Source organism: Nelumbo nucifera, chromosome 8, assembly GCF_055504915.1.
Source record: "Nelumbo nucifera cultivar China Antique chromosome 8, China Antique-T2T, whole genome shotgun sequence".
NCBI classification, from domain to species: Eukaryota; Viridiplantae; Streptophyta; class Magnoliopsida; order Proteales; family Nelumbonaceae; genus Nelumbo; species Nelumbo nucifera.
The window spans coordinates 24,307,616-24,318,992 of record NC_142656.1 but is presented as its reverse complement, the minus strand read 5'-3'; the positions used below and the strand labels follow the sequence as shown (position 1 = coordinate 24,318,992).

Genomic DNA, 11,377 nt, shown 5'->3' with positions numbered 1-11,377 from the left:
ACAAAAACGAATAGCTGAAGTATAGTCAACTTTCCGTTTGAGAGGGACAAAAACAGAATTCGCCCCGTACATTGAGCTGCATTGACTGAGCCGTTTCGGAAAGAACTTTATCTATACGAATTGAGGGTGTTTTAAAAGATCCTGATTCTTATGGTTTAATAAATGCTTTATTTTAAAGCTTTTTTTTTATTGAAGCAGTTTTTTTTGGAAAATTTTCCGATACATACTTTGGGTATAGTGTGTGGTCCCCAAATTTTAAAATGCTATAATTCACCACCCAAACTTCAAAACGAGACAATTCAGTATATTATGTTAACTAACCGTTAATCAGCCATTAAGTGACATTTTAAAAAAATACAAATATCATTTAAATGTCATTTAATCTTCTTTATCAACTATCTAAACATTGACAAAAAAAATTAAAATGCCAACTCAAACGTTTAGATGGTTGATAAAAAAAATTAAATGACACTTAAAGGGCATTTGTATCATTTTCAAATGTCACTTAACAACGGGTTAATTGCTAATTAATGGCAGGTACTGGATTGTCATGTTTTGAAAGTTCAAGTACTGAATTGTCACATTTTAAAGTTTGGGGTCAAAATTACAATAGGCACAAAGTGTAGGGTATTTTGTTACATTCAGGAACTTTCCTTTTTTTTTTGTTACATTCATGCAGAATGAATAGAGCTATTATTAGGGGATTTTGAGAAGGGAGAAGTTGGTCAATGGGATTTTGATTCCCATTAACCAAGAATCACATGTTCTTTTTTCAGATTTATGTGAAGAATAGGAAAAGTTTATTCAGGTAAATAATACCCATCTCCTTAGTGGGTAAATAACTTTCCCACCTGAGGGAAAATTGCCAACATTTTAATGGGACAAAAATGCCCCCTTTAATAATGGATTTTTATGGCTAAAATGATTATTGCCTTATTTACACGGGAGATAAAAGAACATGGGTAAATGCACTTACTCAGGTAAGTCCTTCCTAGGAAACAATTACCAGGGTAAGTAACTTACCAAAAAGCGAATAGGGCTTTAGTTTAATTTGATTAAAATATTCCTACATTTCGAGTTTGAGTTTGAATTTAATTTGAATTATATTTTTCATTTTGAGTTCAATTTGGCTAAAATATTTGATAAATTTACACTGGTTTGATGGCTTGAAAAACTAATATATTTTTATATTCTATACATAATTTGAATTTAAATTTAAGGGTAAAATATAAAGACCTCCCCCTTATTTAAATATATATATATATAACACAACACGTGAATGTTTGAGTTCTATATATAAAGAACTCCACGTGGTGCATGCTTAACCCTCAACGCTTAAAATTTTATACAACATAATGAGGGAGCTATAAATGCCTACTAGTGGCACAATTACAAGAATGGAGTAAGGCATACAATTCCATAGAAAAAATTAGGGGGACGGAAAAGTATGAATAGGCTTAATGCAGATTTTTGAATTCCCCTGCAAATCTATCAACATTCAAAAGGTCAAAAACCCATACTCTATGCATTCATACCCACCCATGAATTAGCATCAATTCCAAGCTGGCACCTACCCTAATTGTACTTTGGGCTTATGAATTTTGACCCTAGGCTGAACGGTCATTCTCCCAGAGGGGAACTCGGATCAAGTCACAGCCTCCAAAGGAATCAAGCCTTATTTTGTGAACAAATATGGAGATTGCTCACTTCAAACACTTTGTGGAGTCAAATTATTAAAAATAAATATTTGCATAGTAAGAGCATTTTCGAAGCCCCCCAAAAGGAAAAATAGCTCCACTCTTTTATGGCTGCTAAGAGATGGCTCCAAAATCAAAGCCTTTCATGACCCCTGGATTCCCTCTCTTACCAATGGCGTTCCGGTTCCAAAAACAATAGGGAACTCTTACAACAATGAAGGATTTGTTGAATGATGATGGTTCATGGAACCAACAATGTATTCGAAATTTATTCATTTGGATCTTTGAGCTCTTCCAAATGAGCTCAGATGTTCAATCAGTCTATCCTTATCTGTTCAACAAGAATCCCCTCTACAACATCCTCACCTCATTTTGATTGGAAGCTTCTATGGGAAGCAAACGTTGGATCAGTAAAGAAGATCAAATTTGCATCTTTTGTCAAATCATGTATTCATTGTTTGTCCATACGCTAGAGCAATATGGTATAAAGGACAAGTGGGGTTCAATCCAGATAGGGTAACCAACCAACCATTACACCATGTCTTTTCGGGATGGATCAAATCGATAAGAACCACCAACAATAAAGAAACAATGCTCTTTCTATTGGACAAAGGTTGCATATTGACAAGAAATAGTAAACAAAGCAGAGACTTACCAAGTGGTGTGAATCCAATAATACATCTCAGTCAAGAGCTTGTATTTTAAATATTGATGGTTCTTATGACCCTATGACAGGAAATGAGGAACATTAGTTCATATTGACATTTTTTTTTTCAGATCTATTACTTCTTCCCATAAATCTCCCCTGTTCACAGATCATCTCTGCTCTTTTTCTCGTTGTCGTCGACCCTATGATCTATTACTTTTTGCAATTTTATTTTTGGTGGTGGCAATTTTTATTTGAATGTAACAAATAAAGACCACCCACAAATACATCCCTATACCAGTCATTCTGACCGTTGGATGTGATTTTCATCCAAAATCAACCATTGGACCTCAAAATATGCAAGTAAGGGTAATTTAGACCATTGGGTCCATTTAATGGCATCTATTTTCTTGAAACTCTCGCAGAAAAACCAACCAAATAACAATAACAGAAAATGTTTAAAATGGCGTCATTCCGATAAATACCCATAACCCACCGTACCAAACATAAAGCAAGATGGTTCAAAACTGATTCTCGCCATTTGAGAGTCGAGTCTCAATCCCTCAACGGTTGCATTCAATCGACCGTTGAAGTCGTTGAAGAGTGAAGAAAGTAACAGACGAGAAAGGAGTATAAGAGGATTTCTTGATGCCATCTATTTGCTTTGGAAAAAAATCTGTTCATCTTTTTCTTATGGTTTTGAAATCCATACATGCATTGCTCCATTGCAATTCAGGGTCCCCATAATGCACCTCATTGTTCTAAATTCTAATCCTTTATTTGGATGTTTGAGTCAAGCTATTTGATGGAGGATGATTTAGTCCGATCTCGTAGCACGGGGACACGTGGGTGTGATCTTGCTGAAGTGATGATTCAACATGACACCATAGCAAGCATAGCTGCAACTCGGCGGGAAGGGCTCACCGAGTTTAATCTGGCAACTCGGCGGGTTAGGCTACTCGTCGAGAGTCGTCTGGCTTGCACCTTCTCTCCAAGGCTGAGGCGCTCCGAGCTACCTCTGAGCTCGGGCCCCCTGACTTTTCCTAATGCCCGAGCTCCTCCCAGTAGGTTCTAGGCCACTTCCAAAAATGAACACCCCGAGGTAGAGACACTTCGAATCAGTGTCGCTGGTGTAGCTCGCCACAGGCAGCTCGGAAGAACTTGCCACGGGCAACTCGCCACTTGCGGGGTAGCTCGCGGAAGAGTAGTTCGGCATATCGCAGGAAGATCTCCTGCCTGACAACTGTACCTGACAAACCTAGAGACTGTGACCACGTCTTTTGTCAGACAGTGTTGTGCCCGCCACCTCTGGAAGATGTCTTACATCTGATAAGTATGTACCCTGCAACGACGGCCCCGCACGTGCCACCTCAGCCCTGGCTGTAACGGCTGCGGCAGGATGACAATGGCGGTTATACCTGCCTTGACAGAGGCAGGTGGGCCTGATTTGACAGAGTTCTGTTATAAGTAGCCCCAATCCCAAAGGGCAGAGGTAATCTCTTGATACCCGCGCTATCTGCACTCTTAGCCCCCTTTTTACTCTCCTTGCATTTTTCACAGAGCTCTAACTTAAGCAATGGAGTGTTCCCGCCAAACAAGTCCCCCAGGAATTCCTCATCTTCCCCATCTCAGGTACCACCCAGGAGCCATGCAATCGCCAGCTAGGAGTGATTGGATCGCACACCATCACTATTCAAATCCCAATCCTTAGAATCATACTTTCCTCATGAATCCACAGTTGGAAATGGTTAATCCATGTAAAGTAGGACAGCAAAACAATATGTTTGTCACACCCGTTATGGATCAGAATTGCTTGCATGGGTTGGCCATTGCTTCTCAATGTTTACTTGGAAAGTGGAAACCATTTCCTATTGCTTGTTGATTGTCTAGCCAAGCAGCAACTATGTCAAAATAACTTGCAACCAGTGAATCTCCAGAACTCAAAGGTATCTTTCCTTTGCATGATGTATATCCTCACTATTGTAGGATTTGTTACCTCAATGTGATGATTTGTTCAAAACTTTCCATTTCTGTCTTTTTTTTTAATTTCATATTGGAATTTGAGTTCTAAAGTTTTTTTCAAGGTTTTAAAAACCGACTCGAAAACAGAATCGTTCTAGCCAACGGTTTCCGGGTCAAACAATCTGAACATCTTACCCATTAGATTGGAACAAGGTTTTAAAAACGACCCGGAAATGGAACCGTTATTGCCACCAAACAATCTGAACATCTTACTCATTAGATTGGAACAAGGTTTTAAAAACGACCTAGAAATGGAACCGTTATTGCCACCGATTTATGAGTCAGTGGTTTGACTGCCCGGGTCAAATGGTTTGAATGGTTTGAACATCTTACCCATTATATTGGAACAAGGTTTTGAAAACCGACCCGAAAACAGAACCGTTCTTTTCACCGGTTTTTGGGTAAGCGGTTCGACCGTTTAGGTCAAACGGTTTGAACATCTTACCCATTAGATTGGAATATTAGGGTAATATGCATATAAATATAAGAGAAAATAAGGTTTGAATGGGAGAGGTTTGAGAAGTTGTTGGATGAAGAAGAAGAAGAAGCAAAAGAAGAAGAAGAAGAAGAAGAAGAGGAGGAGGAGGAGGAGAAGGACTTGCAGGCTGCAACGGTGACGACGACGACGACAATGGTGGCAAACTGGCTGTGAAAGTAGATCTGAGATTCCTCAATCTCAACTCTCACTCTCTTTCTTGTAGATCTGTCGTCTAGAGTCTAAACTGCTCTCCAGATCTCTAAATGTGAGATATCTCATTGTCTCACACATCTCTCTCCAGTAAATCTTTTGACAAAACTTGTCAGAAGTAATAAACCGCAAACCATTCTCTAGGTCGAATGGTTCAACGGTCAAAACCAGTCGGGTCAACAATTTGTTGACTAATTCAACAGATTTTGACCAAAGGCTGGGTTTGGGGTAAAACAGAACCGATCTCCTGAATGGTTTCCAGTCCGGTCTGACCGTCCGTGCCAACGACAATTCGAAAACATTGTTTTTTTGCCATAGTATGGTTTCCATTGTGTTTCCTACTCTTTTCTCCTAATATGTTAACGTGGTTTTGTGCTTACTTTTCGTATTATATAATATTCCTATTCCTAAAGGTGTATAAGGAATTGACTTGTTTGTACCTTTTGCATTGTGTTTCCATGCATGCTCATACAAATTTTTTTGGGCTAATCATTTTTTTTTTCTTTATTAAGGCCATGTTTGGGAGTGCTTAAGTTAAAAATAAGTGCTTAAAAACAAGTGCTTATCCAAATAAGCACTTATTTGCATTTGGCACCAAACTTTTTCAAGTGCTTATTTTTTAAAGTAAGCACTTATTTTATATTGGGCGTTTTGTAGTCTTTTTCTCTAATAAGCACTTAAACAAGCATTTGTGACTATTTTGTCCTTGATTATTTTCTTTCAAATTTTCAAAATATACCCTTTGAAAGCACTTTTACGAAAGTACTTTTACGAAAGTACTTTTACGAAAGCACTTTTATGAAAGCACTTTTATGAAAGTACTTTTACGAAAATACTTTTACGAAAGTACCTTTATGAAAGCACTTTTATGAAAGTACTTTTATGAAAGCACTTTTATGAAAACACTTTATAAAGTCATAAAAGTACTTTTATAAAAGCACTTTATAAAGTCATAAAAGTACTTTTATAAAAGTGCTTTCATAAAAGTATTTTCGTAAAAGTGCTTTCATAAAGGTACTTTTGTAAAAGTGCTTTCGTAAAAGTACTTTTATAAAAGTGCTTTCTTAAAAGTGCTTTCGTAAAAGTACTTCTATAAAATTATTTTTGTAAAAGTGGTTTCATAAAAGTACTTTTATAAAATTCAACTAGGGGTAATTTTATAAGTGGTATTTTAAAATTCAACTAGGGATAATTTTGAAAGAAAAAATTGAATAAGTGCTTATTGTATAAGCACTTAAAGAAAAAGCTAAAAATTTGGGCTTAAAAAATAAGCCCTTATTTTTAAAATAAGCACTTATTTTAGGCTTATTTCCCTAATACCAATAAGTGCTTAATGGCCCAAATAAGCACTTATTTTAAATAAACACTTATTTTTAAGCACGCCCAAACATGGCCTAAGATCATGCTGCTTGGTTTTGATACTAGATAGTAGTTGTATGGAAATCCTTGGTGCATCTTTGTCTTGTTATGTTCTGATACTAGATAGTAGTACATACAGAGACCAAAGTTTAGCTTAAACCATATCTAGGTCTTACAAGCCAAATAATTGTAGAGTGTAGACATGGGATATATAAAATGTGTGATGCACTTGAAGGAAAAAAGGAAAAGAAGGTTGGTACAAGCCATTTTAATTATAATAGCATCCAAATGCTATTTTATAGATCTAGCCCATAAATATTACTATTGTTATTTCTTATAATGGCTTGTTGGAAGTGTTTCTGTAACTAACTTTTCAGAAAAAACTAGCTTGCATTTTGCCCAATGGTCTAAGCCTTTCCTTGCCTCTTTTATTTTACTTCATATGCATTCCTCATATGGGTCATGCAAGGCCTCTAAGTTGACCATAACCAATGGATTTTTCTAGTTAATGAATTTCCTATTTTTTCCCTGATATTGTGTCATGCAAGACCTCTGATGCACCATCAAAACTGCACTGCCCCATTGTTCTGCAGTTTGAGTACCATGGACAAAATGATCTACATGGGCACTGTTAATGAAATGTGGAGCAAACTACAGGTTGAGGAATCAATGTTTATTGGATGAAAAATCAATTGAACTATACGAACAATCATATGATCATTTCTATGTTTGTATACCCTCATGGGTAAATCAAGACTAATTCAGAATTTCCCAACCCTTTGGTTATCTCTATCTTGAATTAATCTTTGTATATTTCTTGCTTGGTGAAAATTTCTATTTTATGGTCTACTTGGACACAAGGACTAAATTCTTTGATGGGGAGTGAGCTTTAAATCCCATAACAAGTGAAAGGTGCTCAAAGAAAGGCATGGTTAGTTCTTGATCTTCATTATTTATGTTGCATTGATTTTCCTTTATGAGAGTAAAATTTCCAGTTAAGGAGCATTATATGACAAGCACCAATCAATTATCTCCATATAATTCTTTATTATCTTCAGTTGGATGGTTATTAATGTCAAATTACATATATTCATATATTGAATTAAGTTACATGAAAGACATGCTTTTTTTTATCTAGTGAAACTTGCACCATATGAACTTTAATTTTGGGGACATCCTTCCTGTTCTTGTATCTTGGTCGCTTGATCCTGAGGTGGTGCATAAATTGGTCAAGAGGCACATTCATTAAAATTAGCATGATAGCTTCATTGAGAAGTGTAGTTCTTTCTAATGTTATTCAATCAACAATTTATTGCAACTCTTTAGACTTTAAGATTTGTCTTGATAGTAAATGCAATGATCATACATGAGAAACTTCAGATGCTTACTACTCATGGCATCACCAGTGTACTCCATTGGGGGTTTTCTTAAATTCCCTGTATTCTATAAAAAGTATGATGGATGGACAAAAACCCACACTGGCCTCACCTCATGTGGATTTATTATGTTAAGAGAAAATTGTAATTGATCTCATTTGTTGAAATAATCTTGTTCCCAATATTTCATTAACAACCGGGAATGGATTCATTTTCAGTTAATTCTGCTTTAAAATGCAAATTGCAAAAGAAAAGAACAAAATGATGACTTCTTTCTACCCAATATCCAAACGGGCTACAAGGTAGCACAAGCTCATAGGTTCAGCAATGCTAATAGAATGCCAAAAGATCATGATAAAGAACTCAAGAAAAAAGAATTTCATTAAATCAATACTTCTACCAAACTTTACAATGAATAAAATTGATGTCAATCATTCTTCATATCCCAAATCAAAAAAATAAAATAAAATAATTGTAGAATCCCAATATAAGTAGGAATAAATGGCTTTCTCTTATAAGATCTATACATTTAACTACTTAAGCTATCCCCTTATTGTTCCTTCTATTTCTATACAATTTGTCTCTGTACCATCCCTATACTATTAAGGATATTGCCATTTGCCTTAATTCATTAACACTAGTAGTGCAACTTGTAACTCTTCTTTTCTTGTCTTCCATCATCACCTCTTCTACAGTTCTCCACTACTCTTGATCCCTTATTGTTGTTGCTGCTACTGGGGAAGGCACCTTCTCTACAATGAATGGATGCAACAGGAGCATGTCAGCCGTCAACCTGAAGTTAGCAATCCTCACAAAGCATCACTTTAGGAAATCCTTCCCTTCTTTTAACGTTTCACTGGGTACCACAGGTGATTCATAGCCCACTCCTATCTAACACAGAAGATCATCGCTATCATCACCTAACTTGGAGCTCCATGCAGGCTTCCCTGTAAGCATCTCAATCACTACACATCCGAGAACCCATATGTCGCATGGCAGCACCTGAACATTATCAACAATGGATTCTGGTGACATATACAAAGGTGTGCCCCTCAAGCAGGGTGGCTCCTTCTTGCTCTGTTAAATCCTCTTCGCCAATCCAAAATCAGCTATCTTTGCAACGTAGTCAAAGTCATCATTCCTTCCCTTTCTCTTCCTTGAAGAAGAAGATGATGATGATACAAGAAGGATGTTTTCAGGTTTGATATTGCAATGAACGTATCCACGAGAATGAACATGAGCAAGCCTCTAAAGAATCAACCTGGTATAAAGCTTGACTTCTGATTTAGGCAAGCCACCATTCGAATTTTTTATTCTGTCTACAATGGTGCCTCCAGAGCCATACTCACAACAACACGTTATAGATCATATGTCCATTCACAGTTGTTACCTTGTCTCCAAATCAACGAAGGATGTAAGGGAATCCACTAAGGTTGGACAGAATTTCTCTCTCCTTTTGAAGAGAATACGATTCAGATACTTCACGGCCATTACAAGAGGCAATGGACTATGGCGCTTGTTGGGTTTCCTCCTTATCGCCAAAGAAACCATGGAAAAGCTTCCTTTACCAATCTTCACACATATTATCCACGTCCCTCCATGAATATCCTCCATACCTATCACCTTATGTAGATATAGTTGCAGAAAAACTTAGGAACCCACCTAAAGAGAACAGAGAAAAATCCACTGCCAATCCTAGGTTAGAAGATCATCATTTGCAAGTAGAAAATAAAAGCTAAGAAACCCAATCGAGTAAACAGAGAACGGGAAAGCTCGAAGCTGAACCCATTTGGAGTCTAAGAGTTTGCGGGGGGGTAAGTAGGAGACTTTCAAAACCGTGGCAATTGGAAGTTTGTATCAACGTGGCATGGTGCAATTTGCATGCAAAATGATGAGGGAACCAGAGAGATATGGTAAAAAGCAATCACAATTAAGGCTTTTTTTTTGTAGTTATACGAAGAAAATATCTCTGCATTGAAGTGTTTCATGTCTACTTGGTTTCTGCATTCTTTTCCTCAATTAAGGTTCTCACCCAAAACTTGGATGGTTGACAACTTTGTTTAGTTTTTTCTTCCGAATGCTTTAGGATTATTTAGGTTTTTTAAAATTAGTTAGACAACTTTAAGTCCGTTTTGGGGAAGGAGACAATCTTGTCCACCTGAAACCAAGTGGAACGACAAGCTTAGGCAAAAAGCTTGGGTATGGCCATGTGGGGGCCACACTACCAGTTTTGTGTGGCCCAAAAATTACAATTGTAAGTCTCAAATTGGCCCCACCATAAGATGGGTAATGAGCACAAATCATAAATCAACGAATATGGCTCATAGTTGGGCATTCTTAAGTGAGCCATCCAATGGTGGGTCCTAATCCTTGGAACAATTAAGTCAGATTGACCTAGTTTTGGGATATTTTGATGTTGGGGTTGGGGTGGATGATATTCTTCATTTTGGTCCTGATCCTTGGAACCACCAAAAGAAAGTTAATCTTTAAAGGGTTGGCCACTGAGATCAAATGAACAACATGGGCTACTAGCATTGAATCCATTCTAACATAACAGGAGTCATTGAAATAGAAAATGGAAACAATTATATTTTTATATGGTGAATTAATTAAACCTCCCTGCACTTTGATCTCTCCAAATTTCTCCCCTGACATTTGGGAGAAATAGTACAAACAAACCCTAGATAGATGTTAAGAATTATACAAACTAAAAATAGCGATGTCATGCTTTTAATTACTTCAAAATTTTCAATTTGCCCATAGGTGACAAAATTGGAGTATCTAGTGACTTAAATACCCCAAAAAAATGTTACCTCAAAAAGAGTATTTTTGGGTATATTGGTTAAAACATTCCAATATTGTTATTGTGGGCAAATTTAGAACTATAAAGTGTTTAAATGCATGGCATCACCATCATCTTTGGTTAGGTTATTAATATCAAACCAAGTTTACATGTCAATGGTTCAACTTAAACCCTTTTGGTCAAATATGCTATTTTACCCCACTTGTATGTAGGTTTCTCCCACCGGTATGAAGGTAAACTTCGGAGGACGTCCAAACTCTGTTTAACCTACCCATTACACTCCCTCTCTCTCTCTCTCTCTCTCTCTCTCTCTCTCTCTCTCTCTCTCTCTCTCTTGTTGCCCCCTCCTTTTCCCTTGTCTCTCATAATGGAGACATCAGTTTCAAACCTGGAAAATATGATGGAAAGAAACCTCACCATCCCATCACAAGACATACTACTGGACAAGGAAACATAGGAGGAAAATGAGAGTAAGCCTTGCCTTCTAGGTAAGTTGATTTTTGATAAAAATTTGAACCTAGTGAGAGTCAAGGAGGCTATCAACGCTTCCTGAAACACTATAAAAGGCTTTACCATTCATAATCTCATGGATGACATTCTCCTCATCAAGTTTGAACATGGTCTAGACCGAAAAATGGTTTGGTAAGAAAGACCCTAATCAATCAAAGGTTTCCCCTTTTTTTCTTGAAAGAATGGATCCCAAACATCCTAGTGAGCCAATTACAGTTCAATAAGTGTAATTTTTGGATTCATATCCTTGATCTCCTTATCAACTGCATGAATTTT

General features: G+C 36.9%; 1 pseudogene; it reads right to left on the bottom strand.

The window, feature by feature from the left end:
- Positions 1-8,490: 8,490 nt before the first annotated feature.
- On the bottom strand, positions 8,491-9,402 carry LOC148789762 (mitogen-activated protein kinase kinase kinase 20 pseudogene; annotated as a pseudogene).
- Between the last annotated feature and the right edge of the window lie 1,975 nt (positions 9,403-11,377).